At 38.9% G+C, this 20,219-nt stretch overlaps 1 long non-coding RNA gene across 2 annotated transcripts; it reads right to left on the reverse strand.

Moving 5' to 3' along the window:
- Positions 1 to 2,740: 2,740 nt before the first annotated feature.
- LOC131410550 (uncharacterized) lies at positions 2,741 to 10,289 on the reverse strand. Of its 2 annotated transcripts, XR_009221284.1 has the most exons (4): positions 10,225 to 10,289; positions 8,872 to 8,928; positions 3,664 to 3,796; positions 2,741 to 2,870 (listed from the first exon to the last, which is right to left on the reverse strand). It is a non-coding gene; the product is annotated as an uncharacterized LOC131410550 (long non-coding RNA). The 2 variants fall into 2 exon arrangements; XR_009221283.1 differs by lacking the exon at positions 10,225 to 10,289 and having other exon boundaries at positions 8,872 to 9,590.
- Positions 10,290 to 20,219: the final 9,930 nt, after the last annotated feature.

A 20,219-nucleotide genomic window follows, 5' to 3' on the forward strand; every position in this document is an offset into this window, starting at 1 on the left:
TTTTTTTTTTTTTTGGTCAACTCATCTCAATTTTAGCATTTTTCATATTACATTGAAACGGTATAGAAGAGAACGGTATAGAGATGCTCGTGTCCAGCCTCCATTCAATTTGCTCCACGGATTAGCTTGTACTCTTCAGTTTCTACATAAAAACGGAGTGCTTGAGGCTAGCAGGTGACTCATATTAATGTGCATTCATCTTAAGTAAAATCATAATCTAAAATGTAGCTTTCATTGAAAAAATTAAATGCACAAAAAATCATTTACTTAAAGTATACCCCACCATGAATTTGACAAATCTCTCAGAAAGCATTCAATTATGTAAAGAAACACTACATAGCAAAAAAAAAAAAAAAAAAAACCGGGCATTATCCTTCATTCAACTAACATATGTTCATTAAGCATAATTACATGTGGAGTACTCTGCAAGCCACTTATTTCACTGACTCTTAATTAAATGAGTCTTTCTCCACTTGTTTTGCATGCAATTTTTAAAACTATATAATAAACAATTATTTATATTTATAATTATTTATACAAATTATAAATAATTGTTATAAATAAAATATTATTACATATAATAATAATTTGTATTAGCCTGTTTCTGGGATTTTTTAGAATTATATTCTCATGTATCTGGTCTCAAGATTGGTATCGCTACATGTACACATGTTCTTTTCAGAGATACAAAAAATAGAATTCATCTTGGAAAAGGAACTGCCCCTAAATTCAGGCAACTGTTTTCCAGAACTGGATGTGCCTAGAAATGACTGAGCTGCTGTTTGCGATTTGAGCGTGAGTAAACTGACGAACTTCCACATGTAAGCCTTTCAATGCAAGGAATGATAATTTTTAAAATATTAACGTTCGTTTCTCTTCTGTATTTTTGTGTACTTAATCTTATCCCTTGAAATATTTAAGATTTTTAAAGCAAGAATGTAAAGACAGTGTTAATGTGTTGCTTTTTACATTCCAAGTAAGAATTTTGCAGCAAAGCTTTGTTGACAGACAAAGGATTTTCTAAATTCCTTCTCCATCTATGCCTCCTCCACCTCATACCTCCCTCTGGAATATCAAGAATAAAGCTTGGTTGATTAAATCATACAGTTGTGCATAAGGAAGAGAATTGGCAGAAATCCATTTCCTACCTGCTCTAGGGAATCATGGGGAGATTGGAGACAGGAAAAAAGAGAGCAGATGCAAAGGTCACATTTTGTCTCTCCCTCTCTCAAGTTGACCCCAGGATTGATGGGTGTTTAGAAATATTAAGATAAATTAGAAGAAATTAAGGATAGAACACTTTTGTTGTTTTTCACGCAAAGGACTCTGGAGTAAAATCACTTCCTGTGCAGCTGATGCCACGTAAAAATAGACTTGGTGGTGATGTGTGCAGTCGGACAGAAAAGTCCCTGATATTTCCCCTTCCTGAATGGAGTGGATGGGAGTAAGAAGCAGATGACTATCTGGAAGGGCAGATTGCCACAAGAGGCCTCCAGCAGAGGTCCTGAGAGGGATCACCTGAACCCAAAGTCAAATGGATGTGATAACCCAACTCAATAAGTTCTGCAGTAAAGCACAATCAGCCAGGGACTACTTTGAGTCTCTGGCTAAGACAAGAGACCAAGACACAATTCACACCAGACATTGCCTTGGTTGGGTAAATGTCAGGCAGGCCAGAGTCATTTAGAAGATCCAGAGAACACAGTGTAGATCTGAAGGGCCTCCCCAACCATCAATGTCAAAAGATTCTATAAGTCCCCTGTTCCAATACCAAAATTCTGTCTTAAAGAAGAGCAGGATTGGGGACAGGAGTATAAAAGAAACAGTTTAAAATAACTAAAGGGATTGAGTTTGCCAATGGGATTAAAAATTAGATAGACAGTTTCGTTTATTTGCCTCTTGTCCCCCAACAGATATGTAGACACGTGAGTAAGACCATACCCATCATAGGCCAAATAAAGATGCTAAAGCTTTTTTGTATATCTGAGTGATATTGTGTGTAAATTATGTCCTCAGTATATTGATTTGGAGATATGCATTGTATGTCTTTAAATTTTATCCTACTGTTACACTACATTTGTTAGTTCTTTATCCCTACATAAAAAATTAATAATAGTAATAACAAATAGCTAATATTACTATGTGCTAGGTATGGTCCCAAATTATTTACACGAAATATCTCGTTTAATCTTTACAAAAATCTGGTGAGGGTATTCTTATTATTCCCATTTTTTCAGATGAATGAACCAAACAGAGAATGGTTAAATCATTTGCCAAAGGTGTAGAACTAGGATTCCAACTGACACATTCTGACTCCAAAGCTTGCTTTTTAAATCACTGGCTATGAGACTCTGATTTCATTACACTATTCACTTTGAGCTGAAACTGTGTCAAGTAGGTTGCTTGGCATCAAGTAGGAAAAACATCTGAATGCTAAAAGAATTTTTTACTGAGTTAGTCATGTCTACGTTTTAACATGGCAAATACATTCTGAGTTGTTTCTACATGAACTTAAGGAAATATTGCACTTGTTTAAACTATATGAGTTAAAAAGTCCTCTGTTGGGATTTCAGTAAGTCTATTGGCCTGTTTATAGTTCCGTGTTTCTAATGAGAAGATACATTCAAATCATGAAGTAGAGGATATTTAATACAATGATTAACCTCAGATAGCCGTCTTTTTGTTATTTCCCTTACTTTATGTACTACTGCAGCATTTTCTTTCTTCTTTTCTCCACTCCTTCAACTCACTCATTATGATCTTCTCTATTCCCTTCATATTTACCTCATTCTCTCCACTCAGTTTCTTTTGGGGAGGGCTGTTTTTCTTCATTAATCCTCTGTCCTCTTCTATCAATATGATCAGCAACACTGCAGCAGAAAGAATATTAAAATAATAGACAAAGAGTCTAGGAAATTTGATGTTGGCCAAGTCATTTAATTTTTCTAGGTCATAGTATCCTCACTTGTAAAATAAAGGGATTAAACTAGAAAGTCTCTAAAATTGATTCTAGTTCAAGAATTCTTGATTAGGTTTGTTGGGTTAGCTATTTACATTTTGCATAGAACATGATTACTTTAGGATGTGTCTACACAATGTCAAACATTAAATCAGTTTAGCCAGTCATCCAGATGTTTTGTCTCCTTGACACCAAACATCCGGGAGAACTGGATTTTGGACTTATTTGACCTGACACGTAAGCACCACTGCATAGGCCTGCGCAATCAATATCTTAGCCGAATTGACAGTTTGTTTCTAGTTCCCAATAACCATTTCTGTAAATCAGGTACTTCTGTCTAATACCTGGGTTTGAATTCTGACTGTTTTATAACTTCTCAAGAGCTGGTTGAAATTTGAATAAAACACCAGAATCTTGGTGAATCTAGTTTACAGTAAGATTCATCTCACTAACTGATCCTATGAATATCCTAGCTGAATTTGAGGATGAGACAGCCAACCTGGTTTATAGAAGTTTTGATTTTGATTTTAGAATGCTTGGAAGAATCCATTGCAATTGTACAATAGTTCTAGCTGGTATTTAGCAATTTGTAGGGCCTATCTTCCTCATATAAGCATATCTACCTTTTTCCTTAGAGCCACAGCTTATCCATTCCTCTTGATCATTCCTTAGTAATGATAAAGCACATTTGGTCACCATCCTACCTGTAAAAATAACTGAAGTAGTTGAAGATGCGCCTTCCAGGATGTCATCTTCCAGATGTATTGTGTAGAGGATCTTTTTTAGTTTTTGACTTAAAACTTATTTTGCCGTTGCTGAAGTGTGGAGTATGTTTGGCTGGATGCACAGAATAAAATGAATAATTATGATTATGTGTTCACCTTGCTTTAGGGTTATTGGAGGAAGCCTGGATGCAAATAATTAAAGATTGGAGACTGGAAATGAGAAGAAAGTTTAGTTTTGTTACAATGAATCATGGTAATAAAAACTGCTATTTATTGATTATTACTTATATTACAGACATTAAAAAACCTTGTAACATTTTCATTTCAAAAATCAGGACACAAAGTTTCAAAAGAGCTAAAAGAACTGTCCAGGCATACAAGAAACTGTGAGCACTAGAATTTAAACTTTGGTCTGTCTCTCTCCAAAATCCGTGTGTTTTCCAATACACAACGTTGTCACTATACCAAAAAGTTCAAAAGGGATATTATCTCACATAAACCCTATAGATTTATTTAAACTGTTTTGCAAAGTTTTAAAAGATTATTTTAACATTGAGATATTTCACATAAGATCCAGATTTCTGACTTTTCTAGAAAAAGTCAGAAGGTCTAGCAACACTGACCCCACAAATAGGGACTTAAAAATGAATAGTGTTTGCCTCCCTTTAAATTAGACGTATACTATCCAATTTGCCCCCGTCCCTACCATCCCCTATTACCTCCCTATCAATGTGTGTGAATGTCTATTGCTATATGAAAATATTAAATATTATGCTATTAGATTACTAGAATAACACCGAGTCTAATTAACTTACTTAAATTAAATTATATTACTCATTTATATGCATGTGAAGACAACTAGATATTAAAATATATATAGGAGAGGAAGCCAGAACTGAAAAATAGATACATTTAAAAATTTTCAGTTAACTAGCATCAAGTTAATGAACATGGTGAGAATCTCCTTTCAGTCTTGAATAAATATTTACATATAATTTTAATCTACTGGAGGCATAACTCCCAAATTCAGGTTCACATGAATGGTTAACAAAAAAGTGTATCACAGACATTGAATGATTTGCACACACACAAAAATGAGACACATAGGCAGCGCTGGTTTGCCGTAACATCCACATGGAACACATGATGCTATCTAATATATGAAAACTTTTCCACTCAAAACACTGTGAACACAGAGCCAACATGCTCTTGCTCCTCTATAAGGCTGTGACACATATACATCTGTCATCCAGCTGTGTAATCCAGATTTGCTAAAAATAAGAGGTGCCATATTCAAATAAAGAAGACTTAAGAACATTAATTTTTTGGATAAATGTTTTGAGCCTGACAAATTCCATATCAGATGCCAAGTCTTATCCTTGCAGTCCTTTATGATTTTGCCATGAATCCAGAAGGGTTAAATGGCATCAGAAATGAAGAAATGTTGTTTTATGTAGTCTTTCCCTAACAGGCCTTGTAAAAAGATCACTTAGTCTCATGAATACTTGGCAGAAGAGTCTCGTTGCAGGAGGCAGCAGCATCATACAACTTTGAACTTGCATAGTTCTAAGAAGCCAAGTTGTTGGCTGATGGACCCACCAAAAAGCAAAAGGAATAACAAATGGTACTTGACATTTTATTTGTTTGTTTGCTTAACAAACTTTACTGTGTGCCTACTATGTTCTAGACAGTGGGCCAGGCATGACAGATATCATGTTAAAGAAAACCAGAGATAGTCCTTGCTGTTATGCAGCTTGCACTCTACTGGTAGGGAAAGGCATTAATCACAAATCACATGTAAAAATGTTCTCTGGAAAATGCTATGAGGGAAGTTGGATCTGGGGAGAGGTGGCCTCCTTGAGGAACTGAGGTTTGCACTGAAACTTGAAGGAGGAGTAGGTGCTAACTATGTGAGAAAAAGACTGATGAACGTTTTAGGCAGAGGGAATAGCATACATAAAGCGCCCGTAGTGGGATGCAGTGTAGTGAGTACAAAGGACTGAAAGAGTTTCATTATGGCTGGGCAGAGAGCACAGCTGAGTGTGATATGAGTCTGGGGACGTGAGAGGAGCCAGACTATGCAGGGTTTTGTCTACCATGTTGAGCAGTTAGCCCGAAATAAATGGAAAGCTATTGAAGAGTTTAAATGGACAAGAGGCTGATTTATGTTGTGAAAGGATCACTTTGACTGCCATATGAAGTGATTTGAAGGAAGCCAGGCAGGATGTAGGTAGTAGACTACTGCAGGGACTAATGTATTAGTTATTTATGGTTGTGTACCAAATGACCCCAAAACATAATGGCTTAAAACAGCAAACACCCGTTATCTCACAGATTCTGTGGGTCAGGCATCTGGGCACAGCTTAGTTGGCTTCTCTGGCTCTAGCTCTCTCACAAGGCTGCAATCAAGGTGTCGTCCAGAGCTGCAGTCATCTCAAGGTTCCAATGGAGGAGGATCTACCTCCAAGCTCACTCACGTGGTTGTTGGCAGGATTCAGTTCCTCATGCACTCTTGAACAAGAGCCTCACTTTCCTTTCTGGCTCTTGGCCAGAGACCTCCCTCAGGTTCTTGCCACTTGGGCCTCTCTATAGGATGACTCACAATATGGCAACTGGCTTTCATTAGAGTGAGCAGGTGAGAGAGCAAGATGGGAGCCCAAGTTGTTTTGCAACCTAGTCTCAGAACAGAGATTCCACCGCTTTCGCCATATCCTACTCATTGATCACTAGGTCCAGCCCACACTCAAGGCTAGGTTATAAATACAAGCACATGAATACTTGGAGGCAGAGATCCTTGGGAGCCATCGTAGATGCTGCCTATCACACTGGGTAAGAGACAATGGTAGCTAGGGTTAGGAAGGGATGGAGATAAGTGTGTGGATTCTTGGCATTTATTTAGAGAAAAAAAATCAAATGAATTTGGTAAAGGTGACAGAGTGTTACGGGCTGAACTGTGTCTCCCTCCTCAATTCACACGTTGAAGCCCTAACCCTCCAGTACCTCAGAATGTGATTACATTTGGAGATAGGGCCTTTAAAGAGGTGATTAAGCTAAAATGAGGTCGTTAGGGTGGACCCTAATCCACTGTCATTGGTGTCCTTATTAGAAGAGGAAATCTGAACACACAGACACCAGGGATGCGCACGGAGGAAAGGCCACATGAGGATACAGTGAGATGGTAGCCATCTGCAAGCCAGGGAGAGTTGCCTCAGGAGAAACCAAACCTACAGATGCCTTGATCTTAGATTTCTAGCCTCCAGAACTGTGAGAAAACACACTGTTTAAGCCACTGAGTCTGTGGGATTTTGTTATGGCAGCCCTAGCAAACTAATACAATTGTCAATTCTGAGGGATGAGGGAAATGGAAATGTCAGCAATTTGCTAGGCTGTGTAACTGGATGAATGGTGATGCCTTGCACCCATAGGAAATACTATAAGAGGATCAAGTTTGGGCAGCTTATTTTTTCTTTCATTAAACAAATATTTGTTGCTCAACTAATATGTGCCAGGCACTATTCTATGCCCTGGGGATAGAACAGAGAGACAGCAAGCAGTCACTGCCTTCATGGATCTTACATTCCCTGTAACATGTGAGTCTGCAGGTCAAGACATCTGAGGTGGAGACCGATGTTTATGAATCATCTGATTAAGAGGATAATTAAATCCATAAGTAAGCATGAGATGCATAGTGAGAGAGTGGAAAGTAAAGGAAAAAAAAAAAGCAAGAGCCTGGGACTAAGTCATCATGCACTCCCACAGTGAAGGCTGGGTACGGGGGAATGAACTTACACAAGAGATGGGGGAAAAGGAGGAGAGTAGGAAAAAAGTGTTTTACATAAGCCAAGGGAGGAGAGTGTTTCAAAGAGAAGAGAGTGGTCTACAGAGCGGAAGCCTGATGAGAGCTCAAATGAAATAAGGGATGAAAAATGTATTTCAGATTTAGTGCCATGGAGGTCATCTGTAAACTTGGTGAAAGCTGGATGGGTGGAGGGTCAAGACTGAAGAAGGTGCTGAGTAGAGAGTGAGAGGTGAAGACATGTAGATAAGAAGGACAGTCACCTCTTCCAAGAAACGTGTGTGGTTGGGCAGATAGAAAGAAAGAGCTGAGTGAATAGGGAGATGGTGAATCTACACACAGAAAAGGTTAACAAATCACGTGAGGTAGCTGAGCAGAAGAGCCTAAGACCCAAAGCGCAGGTGGTGGGAAGCACTGGCCCCAGATAAGAAGAGAGGGAGCTTCATCCTTATGAGATGTAAGTGGCTGGTGGGTTTGGTATGAGGAGGAGGCAGTATGAATAGACATGGACACAAATTAGAATCCTGACTACCTGAGTGAGAATCCAACTTTGCCACTCACGTGACTGTGGGCAAATTATTTAAACTCCTGTCCCTCAGTTTTCTCATCTATAAGATGGTGATAAAAAGAATACCTGTTTCCTAGGGTTGTTATAATTATTAAAGTAGCTAGTATACATGAAATTTGAAAGACTAGTGCCTGGCTTGTAGTAAGCATTATGTATGCATTTATCACTATTATTATCTCTCTAAAGTAGAGGTGAGATACTCTGTGAGAATGAGGGTGAAAGGGGAGGGTTGGAGGTTTGGGGACAGTAGAAAGGATTGGAGAGGCACTGCTGAGAGTGGGAAACAGTCCAGGGATGCAGTGGGATTGTCTGGCAATGTTGAGACCCTTTGAAGGTTGGGGTTGTGAATTTGGAGTAGACCCAGGCTTCCCTATTATGTGACTTTTCAGCAGTTTTTAGCCATTTAGGAGCAGCAGCAGATAAAGTAGATATTTGAATACAACCACACTGGGTTTTGTCTGGTAGACTGGTAAGATGAAAAGACAATAGGGCAAAGGAATTTGAGCTTATTGGCAGAAAACTGTGCTTCATGGACCTTAGGCTGGGTAAAGATGGACATAAAGGAATGAGATAGATGTTGGATTTGGACAAAGTAGAGGGGCCTCTTTTACAATGGCCACGGACAATAATAACAAGGGAAAATCTTGCTTGTCAAGATGAATATATTTCGGCTGTGATTTAAACGCATTTTGTTTCAGTTAAAAAACAATTTAATGTTATCCAAACAAACAACAGTGGCGTGAGGTGATGTCAGCAAAATATTGGCATAGAAGCCCCCAGCCTCCCTCTCCCCACAAAGATCAACAATTAGACAGCTACTCACCAACAAAAGCAGCTCTGGGAGGGCTCTGGAGTCCATCAAAGAAATTTCAGCAACACTCTGGGACAAAAAAACCTGAGAATAACTGCACAGAAAGAGAAGGAAGGCAGATCCATTTTGCCAGCTTCGTCCCATCCACCAAGCCAGCATCGCTCAGAGCTAAGAGGGAACGTCCCAGCTAGAAAGAGTACCCCTCACTGGGAAAGGAAGAGTAGGGTAAGCAACGAGCTCCCTCAGCCTTTTGGGGCACTTCAGGAGGGCCCCGCTTCGCTTTTATCCCACCCAGGCTGGCAGAGCCAAGATATACAGAGACAGCTGGGAACAAGAAGGAAAGCAGGGGCTACCAACAGCAGTCACCCAGTGGGGGTGATCATGGGTCTCAGTAACCTACTCCGTAGTCAACCCCAGCAAATTTTGCCAGTGAAGAAGCCAGCAGCCAGCACAGCTGCCATAGACCTTCTGCAGGTTTCGCTAGCTTTCACTCCATAGATATCTGCATTCACTGAGGCCAGCTGCCTGGTCTCTCCCTCTGTCCCCGCTAGAGCTCAGGACTACACCAGCAGCCAGCCTACGCCACTGTGGCTGTGGGAGTGCAGAGGCCAGTTTACATCCCATGACTGACCCCCACCACCATGCACATGCTTGAGCTAGCCTCTCCAGCTGTGCACGGGCCCCCAGTGTTGCACAAATGCCTGGAGAAAACTGTGCAAGCTCTGGGAGAGCACGCCAACAGCCAGGGCCCCTGCAGCTGCCTGTGGGTCCAGATCAAGCCCTGTCTCCTGTCACTGGATTGTGCCACTCCACTAACCTGCAGCTAGTTGTGCACTAGCCCACCCAGGTGTGCACCTGCGCACCCCAGCCCAGCCCCCATCACCAGCCTCCACTGCAGTGCACCTGTGGAGAGCAAGGAAGGTAGCGCACACTGACAGCCAAAGAAGGTAGTGCACACCTCCGCAGCTGCCAGTGAGCCTGCAGTTCGCCTGGGGCCTTGTTGCCTACCTTGGTCCCCAGCACTATGTGTGTGTCTGGAACCGGCCCCTCCCACTACACAGGCACCTACGGCTGATCCCCACAACTGAGTATGTGCACACCACTGGCTCCGGCCACCACCACTGCCTGCCCTATTCCCTGGCTGCTGAACCTGGAGGCTCCTCTGAGGACCCCAACAGCCCTTGCAGCCACTGCAGGCTCTGTGCAGCACTCGTCAAGGACCACACAATTGTTTATGCTGTGGACATCAGTGGCCTAAGCCAAAGAGACATCAAGCCCCCTGACCCCGCTGCCACCACACTTCCCCACACTTGGTGCCCTGCACCTCTACACCTGGGGTCACAGTACTCTCCAGCACGCCATCACCTGCTTAAAGTCGTCCCCTACTGAAGTCAGTCCATAAAGTCTGGAAGTAGATACTGCTTCTTCAAATGCACAGACAGCTACGCAAGGCTTTAGGCATCACGAAGAAGCAGGAAAGCGTGACTCCACCAAAGGAATCCCGTAAATCTCCTGTAACTGGCCCTAAAGAAATGGAAATCTGAGAATTGCTTGACAATTCAAAATGATTGTTCTAAAGATGTTCGGAGGCCTACAAGAGAACAGAAATAAACAATTCAATGATATCACGAAAACAATACAAGAACAAAATGAGAAGTTCAACAAAGAGATAGAAAACATAGAAAAGAATCAAACAGATATTTTGGAGCTGAAGAATACAATGACTGAACTGAAGAATTAAATACAGAACTTCAAGGGCAGACTTGACCAGTAAGAAAAAAGAATCAGTGAGCTCAAAGACAGATCCATTGAAATTATTCAATCAGAGGAGCAAAAAGGAAAAGAATGAAAAGGAATGAAGAAATCCTGTGGGGCTCATGAGACACCATTAAGAGAAACAACTTACATATCATTGGAGTCCCAGAAGGAGAAAAGAGTAGAAAGCTTATTTAAAGAAATAATGGCTGGGAACTGCCCAAACCTGGAGAGAGATTTGGACATCCAACTTCATGAAGCTAATAGGTCACTCCAAAATTTCAATCCAAGACGATCATCTCCAAGACACATTACAATAAAATTGTCTAAAATCAAAGACAAAGAGAGAATTTTAAAAGCAGCAAGAGAAAAAAATTCTCTCCTACAAAGGAACTCCCGTACGGCTATAAGCAGATTCTAAACAGAGACCTCTTGGAAGAGGAAAATTACGTACATAGCCTGGAGTTACTCTACATATGAGGTTAAATATCTGAGGCCAACTTGGGACCGTTTATCTGGAACACCAAATTTTAATGTGTTACAGCTTTAAGTTTCAGAAAATCAGGAAGAAACTTCTCAGTGTCATTAGCTGTTGATGATTTTTCATAATATAATGATTATAAAAACTTATAATTATTCAGACACATTATGTAGAAATAACTGAAATGTATATTTGTATCACAAAAATTCATATATTATTAACGACTAGGAATCCCTGTTGAAACCCAGGAGAATAACGTCATATCTAGCAAAACAGATCAGTGTGAAGTTGTTCTCATGCCAGGCCAAGGCAAAATTCCAGCAGCTCTTTTGGATCAGAGGATGAGGAACTGGGCTTACGGCAGCAATGGCTTGCAAGAGTTAACTATTTAAATCCAATTCTAACGTTTCTTGACATTCAACTAATGATACGGAATGGAAAGGAGCTTAATTGTATAATTCAGCAAATGAATGGATCCCTTGCTGGGTTAAACGTTCAGTATATATACAGTAAGAATGCAGTGGTTAATTGGAGTGGACCCTGGCTGAAAACCGAGTCACCAAGTCTCATTTTGGTTCTTATGTTAACCACTGGCAAAAGCTCAAATCTCTCTGAGCCTCAGTTTCCTCACTGCAAGTGGTGCTTGACTTTAATATATCTCTCTGACTCTTTTCAGCTCTAAGATCTGTGATTCTGTCTTCTGGGGCTGCAGTTTTCTAGGTCAGCTACAGCAACAGTCCCTGGAGTGTGCTTAATAACTGAGATGTATTCACAAGCAGATCATCTGTTTCTCTCTGGAGATACAATCCAAGAAGGGCTTAATTTCATGACTTTAAAGAGGCCCAAGGAAGTGTGTTTCCTCCATGTGGTCTTGGTTATAGAAAAACGTAAAGTACATCTCTGACTCGACTTGTGGGTGGTCAAATAGGGGGAAAGTAAACAAAGCCTGGTTCTGTAATACGCTAAGTCACTGCAATTTTGTGTTTGTAGAAGCAGCCTGAGAAAAGATAAACAAACAAATGCTCACATCAGTGAAAAAAGAAAGCTTTTTGTTATATGCAGCTAAAAACACATAGACTGTACTTCTTAAAATGGAGAAAGTTAAAAATATCAATCTTTGATCATTTTATTATTCTCTTCCACCCCCACACAGACACGAACACACAAAGAACCCTCCTCAAGTTTTCTTTGCAGTATTAATAATCTGCAAGTTAAACTTCAAGTAAACCAAAATTCCATTTCACAAGTTTTCTTTGCCCCATTTATATATATATTTTTTATAATAAAAATTTTAAAATATATAGAGTTTTAATATGGCAGGATATAAAAGAGATTGATAGAGCCCCACATAGAATCTATGTGCTTTCTTCAAAAGGAGTCACAGCATTAAGGAGTTGAAGTTTGTCTGAAGAAAATGTAAATGAAAATTTTGGAAATATATTGTGGAAGTTTTCCTATCAGGTAAATATACCCTGTGTTCTGATGCATTGAATCAATAATATGTCAATAAAAGATGCAGATAAGAATTCAGATTCACATAGATTCCATTATATAAAATTGTACAAAATTTATTTATTGAGTCTCTGAATATAAATGCTGATTAAAAATCTATGTAATACTATTTTGCTGACAAATAAAGAAAAATAAATATGTAAAAGAATAAATCTCTAAGAAAATGGCCTCATTCACATGATCTGTTTTTTTCTCATGGATGGATATATGGCATTTCTCTGTTTATAATTATTTCAATTAAATCAAGGAAATTTTGAAAGACAATTGTCAGTGCAATTTGAGATCATGCATCAAATCCTACACTTGGAAGTGCTGAAAGCATCCCTTTTATTGTAAGGATAGTTTCTATATCTTTATTAAGCATCTCCTTTCATTATCAGATATTGTCTCTGAAAACAACACAGCATGTTGAAATCTTAAAAGAGTATGATATACAAACATTTTAAACATTTTATTTGAGTCATTTTTCTTGGCTATGTGCTCTTTGTACATACATGTAGTATAACCATATTCGTACGTGTGCATTGATGAGGGCTAAGGCTAACATACAGACTAATACAACACTACTCAAGCTATAGCTATTAGCCCACGTGTAGCTCTTTTCTGTGCTGAGAAAACGTAATTGAAAATTTTTAATTTTTATTCCACAGTTGAGAAAATTAACAACCTGAATTATTTAAAAACATATATACTTATGAGTAGGGGGAAGATTCTATCAACTTTCAATCTTTTAACTAATTAGTTAATAATGTTTTATTTAGCTACCATGCAAAAGGAGAAAGTGATTTCTACTTAATTTCAAAGAAATGTCTTCAAATGTCTCAAAGAAATTTTGACTTTAAAGTTTTTAAATCATTAGCTAGTCAAGTCATTCCCTTGTCAAAGAGCAGGAGGTAGGGTCTAAGGAATAGATTCCCAACACACACTTCATGATAAAAGTCTCTGACACCTAGTTGACTATTACTTCGAAAACGTCCTTTGTAACTTGCTTTTTATTTTTAGCGCTGTATCCATGCTGGGCGTGGCTGTTTTATTTTATTTTACTCTTTTAAACTGAGGGTCCAAATAGTTCTGAGCTTTAAGAAGCTCTGAAAACGAAAAAATAATTATTTTTAGTGTTTGGTTGCTTGCTATTATTTCTCCTTCGGGTAAGATGATAAAATGTGGAATGAACAGATTCATTTTCCTTGTATGACTTGGAACTACATGTGGTCTATCTGTTTGTGAATATGAATCACACAGTTTTACAAAATGAAGGACAATGAGTCAAGCCCCAAATTCTACAATGAGAAGTTTAATTTTTCATCTAAAACCCCTATTATTATATGGAAATTCTCTATATTGGGGGAAAAAAATGTTCCCTATAACCACTGAATATATGTGTAGGTTTCATTGTTTGCGTTTAATTTCCACCTATACTTGAAGCAAACAGAACAATCTCGAGGACTGGTCATCTATAGTAGAACATGCACTCATTTCACTTACAGTTATTTATTGAGTGCCCATCACCTGATAGTAACTGTATTAGCAAAACGGGGATAGGAAAATAAAATGTCTCTCTCTGCCCAGGGAACCATAAGTCAACACGTGCTATATGAAGCCATAGAATTGATTGAGCTCATCTAGGGAGAGATTCAAGATTGAGAATAGAAGGTAGCTAAGAACAAAACACAGGTGACACGAGCATTCAATGGACTGATAGAAGATTATCCAAAATAAGATTGAGGAGTGGCCATTGGAGAAGAATAGGAAAGAGCGGTGTCAGAAAAGAAGGGCAAGAGACATTCATGAAGGATATTGGCTAGATTTCCCCAAGGTGTCTTTTACTTTTTTTCTGTGTGTAACAGGAGTAATATTTTTTAAATAATCCCCAATTTACATTACTTTACTGAAAGTGAGTTTTTCCCTCCCCATACCCCACCTGACATTTCAGTTTCAGGAAGGTAGATAGAGGAGATGTCAACTCAGGGAACTAGAGAAAATCAGGGAGCATAGCCAACCACTTCCCATCTCAGGAGTTGCGGTAAAACAAATGAGAGAGTGGAGGGGTAGCTGATGGGTGATCTATATGGATCCAAGCCTCCTCTCTCTGGACATTGGCCTGGAATGTGACAAACGTGTTAGATAAATTGAAGAGAATGCCAAAGGAATAAGATTTTTGGAGAAGTAACTGATCTACAAGGTGATTTCATGCCAACAGAGTCCTTGCCAGTATATCTATGAGGGAGGCAGGGTGTAGTCAAGCAGGGGAAAGGTCTAGTTCTCATTTTATAAGGATCATGGATGCCAAATTTAGAGTCAGCAGATCTGTCATGGGGCCTGGCATGCTGTGGCAGAGTGAGAGATCAGAGAGCCAGAGGACACTGGAGGATGAGGCAATACTGAGAGGTGTACAGCACCAGCGAGAGTCCAAGGGAGGACGAGCCAGCAAAGAAGGAAACCCCAGGTCTGAGCAAGCCAAGAAGGAATAGGTCCCAACTTAATCAGCAGCCCCCAACAGAATGAGCTTGGGCAAGTCAGGGCACCCATATTTCAAGGGAGAGCCTCAGCATGTACCTAATCACTAGCACAAAGCTAGGGGATTCTTTTCCCTGGTCACCAAAAGGTCGTAAACACCGCCCCCTCACATCTCAGAGGAGAAATCTGAATGCTCTGAGCTATTATCCCAAATTATTGAGTTAAATCTAAAGACACTCTTCAAATTATCCTATATTCTAAACTTTTAACTAAATTAATCTGTATGAAATTTCCTCTACCCTCCACCCTGCAGCTGCTTACTGGATGAGGGTGATGACGGAGATAGAATCAGTTTTAGAAAATAAGGAAATTGTTTATTTTTTCTGCACAAATGGTATAAAGTGAGTAATTTTTCAACCAAACAATTATGCATCATCTGTTTTTGTTTCTCATCCCTCGATAGAGCTTTTTTGCAAGGTTGATCCTTTATTTGAAAAAATGAGGGAAGTTGGGTGAATAAATGAGGTCAGATCTCTCTATCGTCCCAGAAACTTTCTGTCCTCAAGCACACATATTATTTGGATTACTAGGCATCTAAAAATCTTTAATTAATGACTGATGCCTTTTGTCAAAGGAGTCAGCAAGAGAGATGCAATTGATAGCTATTGGTAATTTAGTGTACATTGATTATTGGGTATATGGCAATTGTTTCTAGATAAAATATGGAAGACATAGTATGTAGAAAAGGAGTAAGGAGGTCTGATCAATGGGTATTACTAGGAAAACTGAATATAGATGCAGCACTGGGTAAGGAACATCCAGATGAAGCCTAGGGGCATTGCGCTATTCAGATGGAGGGAAGCTCCAAAGCATAGAAGATATTTAAATTAAGGGCAAGGGGAACTGAAGGGTAGTACCGTTAACACGTTTTTATTTAAAATGCACAAAGATTTCAATCACATCTAATATTCCATTGGACCCTCACACCAACCTCTGGATGACTTATCTCTATTTTATCAGTGAAAGGCCAGGATTCCAGGTGGTAAAGTGACTTATCCAAAGTCACATCACATTAAATGGCAGAATCAGGCCTGGAATCCACTTCCTGTCTCCATGTCCATTTCTCTTCTGACTGCAATCACAGCAGCAACTTTTCAAACTTCGTAATTTTGTACACGTCCAGCTCTATGATTTTGAACAATCCAGAACAAATAAGAATAAATATAAAGAAACCAACAGCCCACCAACTTTTAGGACTGTTAACACTTCAGCTCATGCAATCCAGTCTAATCTCTTCAGCTCTATTTTTCATTAATATTTAGACTTCTAACATGTGACTAAAATCTAGGATTAGTATCTTTGAAATGTTTTTAGTAAAAATGATTTCAGCTTTTCTAATGTGAGGAAAAAGATGATATGGCATATGAGAGTTGCTTGCGTTCCAGACTTGTCAGAATGAAAAGGGCGAATGAAATATAACAAAGTATACCAACTGACAACGGCTCTTGGGAAACAGTCAATTGTATTTGAATCTGTAAAGATATATGATTTTTTGCTATATTCTAGTATTTGCAGCTATTATTCAGTAGAGATGCCTGAGAATGACAGATACACTTTTCCAATTGTAAAGTGATATACTTTTGTGCCTTCATAGTTCAAGAAAAAGAGGATTTCTATAGCTGTGAAATGAGCATTTATTGTTAAACATATTTTGAGAAAATCCCAGATAATTATTAAACACAGATAAGGTCTGTTCCAATGAAGGAAAGGACACAGAATAAAGAAAGAAGTGAAACATGAGAGCAGTTCTCACATGGCTGACAATGTGCTCATCACTGTTTATGAAAATCTATCTTGAGAAGAGAGATGTCAAGTTACACAGCTTTCTTTTACCCACTGTTTTTATAATACATTTTTTCATCTTCCAAATTTCAATTTTTCTGTATGTTCTGTTATAGATGTATCTCTTCTAAGTGGATTATAGTTAGATTATTTTTCATCTAGTCTTTTTACTTAAACAATTTGCCTTTTAACTTAAACAATTTTAGTCCACTTATATTAAAAAATAATTACTATTGTTGCTGTTGCTAAAAATGTCGAAGAGTCGGCTGACTGTCTAATTGTCATTACTCCAAAGGGAATATGTCTTCTTTAGCTGCATTTAAGTGTTCTCTTGATCTTAAGAGAACAAGATCTTTAAGTGATCTCTTTGATCTTCCTTTATTTATTTATTCATTCATTCATTTATCTGAGGTTAATTAAACTTCTTGAAATCATGGATGGTTGTCTGTGGCATGTTTTTTTATAGTCTCACAATTCTTTCTTCCCTATTTGAACACACTTTGGTTTACGATGGACAGAGTATGTGTCCACATCTCATTCGTAACGAGCTTGTCCATTTAATGTGCTTTGATCAGTAAGATGGAGGAGGGAGTGAAAGAGTGTCAATACTTAGCCAAGGCTCTATGAAATATCAAGAGTTTCCATTTGTCCTTTCTGTGCTATTGCCAACTACCATGAGCAGAGCATGTCCAAATTAGCTGTTAGTCCCAAAATGAGAGTCATATAGAATAGCATTGAATTTGATCCTCAACCATGTTGAAGAATTGTGAACAACAAAAGTAAATTTGGGGGCCGGCCTGGTGGCACAGCGGTTAAGTGCGCACGCCCTGCTTCCATGGTCCAGGGTCCACAGGTCCGGATCCCGGGTGCACACCGATGCACCGCTTGTCAGGCCATGCTGTGGTGGCGTCCCATATAAAGTGGAGGAAGATGGGCATGGATGTTAGCCCAGGGCCAGTCTTCCTCAGCAAAAAAGAGAAGGATTGGCACATGTTAGCTCAGGGCTAGTCTTCTTCACAAAAAATAGAAAAGTAAATTTGTTTTACTGTAGGCCACTGACCTGTGGGTTTGTTTGTTACAGAGTATTATTGATGCAAGTTTCTGAGTAATGCAGTATCTTTCATCAGTTCTGGAAAATTCTAAGCCATTATGTCTTTTTCTTTTGCATCTTTCCCCCCGTCTCTCCCTTTCTCTTTCTGTCTTCCAATTATACGTATGCTAAACCATTTAGTCACAAACGAAAATTTCCATCTTTTGATCATTCCATGCTATATTTCAGATAATTTCTTCTAATCTATATTCCAGAGCATAAATTCCCTCTATAACTGTTTAATTTGATTTTTAAAATATCTATGGATGTTTTTCTTCCTATCATTTCAGTTTGATTCCTTTTCAAATATAACGTGCCACTTTAATAGAGTCCTAGTCCCTGTAGATATCTTCAATCTTGTCTCTTATTATTATTTTTCTTTTTTTAATTGAATTTTACACTTTATTTTTTTTGGGTGTGAGGAAGATCAGCCCTGTGCTAACATCTGCCAATCCTCCTCCTTTTATTTATTTATTTATTTATTTTTTTGCTGAGGAAGATTGGCCCTGGGCTAACATCTGTGCCCATCTTCCTCCACTCCACATGGGACGCAACCACAGCATGGCTTGCCAAGCGGTGTGTCGGTGCGCACCCAGGGACCCAAACCGGCGAACCCCAGGCCACCGCAGCAGAGTGCATGCACTCAATCGCTTGCGCCACTGGGCTGGCCCTATTTTTTTTCTTAATTATAGTTAGGATAATGATTTCTTAGTCTGCATCTAATAATTTTATAATCTGAAGTCTTTATAGTCAGTTTCCTTTTTCTCTTCTTTCTTCTGGTCCATAGTCATTTCCTTTGACTAATTATCTTTTATTACTGGTTATATATTTTTTTAATTTGAACCTAGGGAAAGATTCCTTTTTTCCGACGAGATTTACGTTCTTTTCTGACAGATGACTAGGACTATACCTGTCCACGTATACCTCAAACCATGCCAGTGTTTCAAATTTCTTGGAGCACTGAAAGAGTAGAAACCTGGATTGTCAGTCCACACAAGGATTAGCTCTCTTCTTGTTTACATTCTTCCAGAGGTTGTAGCCCTTTAGATTCCAAGATAACATGAAGGTCTCCTGTTAGACTCTCCACCTTATGTATACCCTTAGCCTTGAATTCTGTCTTCTTCATCATAGGAAGTTTTTAATGTTCTAGGTCAACAAATGCCTAAACAACAAAAGTAGCGTTTACACTTGCTTGCCTACTTGATTGCAAGCATTCCTCTTATTTTGTCATTGGTAATTGTTCACAATCTTGTCATTTTCTTAGTGTTTTACAGAGGAGATTTTATATTTTTAAGTATTTTATCTAAGTTTTAAATTGCTTTCAGCAGGATGAGTGATCTGCATAACCTATTCCATCATTATCAGCAATAGGAAAATAGGAATCATCTCACAGTTTTTCTACACCTTTTCATTATACTGCTCTGTTTTTCTGTTTAATTTCTCTTTTCTCCATCTGTTCTTTCCACTGTCTTACATGTTTGTGCCGGAATCAATCCCGACTCAAATTAAAGTACATTTTCAGAACCTAGAATAGCATCAAGTCGCTGTTTCCGTTAGTCTGACTCTCTTCTTCTGCTTTTACGGAATTAGGAACAAACCCTCATCTTGGGCCCCGATTTTGTAGAGTTGCTTTTTCCCCATCTGTGTAAGAGATCATGTCTCGAAAGTCTGGAAAATTTTCTAGCATGGTATCAATGCCTTACTTTTCCACCTCTTCGTTTTCATTGCTAAAATCCTGTCTCAACTCTTCAAACCTTGTGGCTAATGCTGTTTGTTTAGGAAAGACCATCTTCATGCAGATGTCTGACCTTTATCTTTATAAGTTATTTTCCACTAAATCCTTGTTGCCGTGTTTTATTGGCCTCATGGAAAATTCAGTGCCGTTTTCTAAACCTCTTTGGTACTGACTGTTAACAGAATTACCACCTTTCAACCTACTCTCTGGATGTCAAGTTCTCCCTGTGACTCACTTTGCCCCATCTCCAAAGGTAGGTATATGGTATACACACAGCTTTCACCCCTCTCATGGACTAAATGTGGTTCCGCATCCCGACCTCTCTTTGATGACACTGTCAGCTTCATGAACAATTTCATAAACTTCTATGTCATAAGACATGACCACTCACCATTTGCCATTCAGTGGTAAAGAAAAAAGACTAAAATTATCCAGTTTATTTAATTAGTTTGCACATTTTATTGAAGGTGTGATATTTAAAGATGAAT

Source organism: Diceros bicornis, chromosome 10 (genome assembly GCF_020826845.1).
Source record: "Diceros bicornis minor isolate mBicDic1 chromosome 10, mDicBic1.mat.cur, whole genome shotgun sequence".
Classification (NCBI taxonomy): domain Eukaryota; kingdom Metazoa; phylum Chordata; class Mammalia; order Perissodactyla; family Rhinocerotidae; genus Diceros; species Diceros bicornis.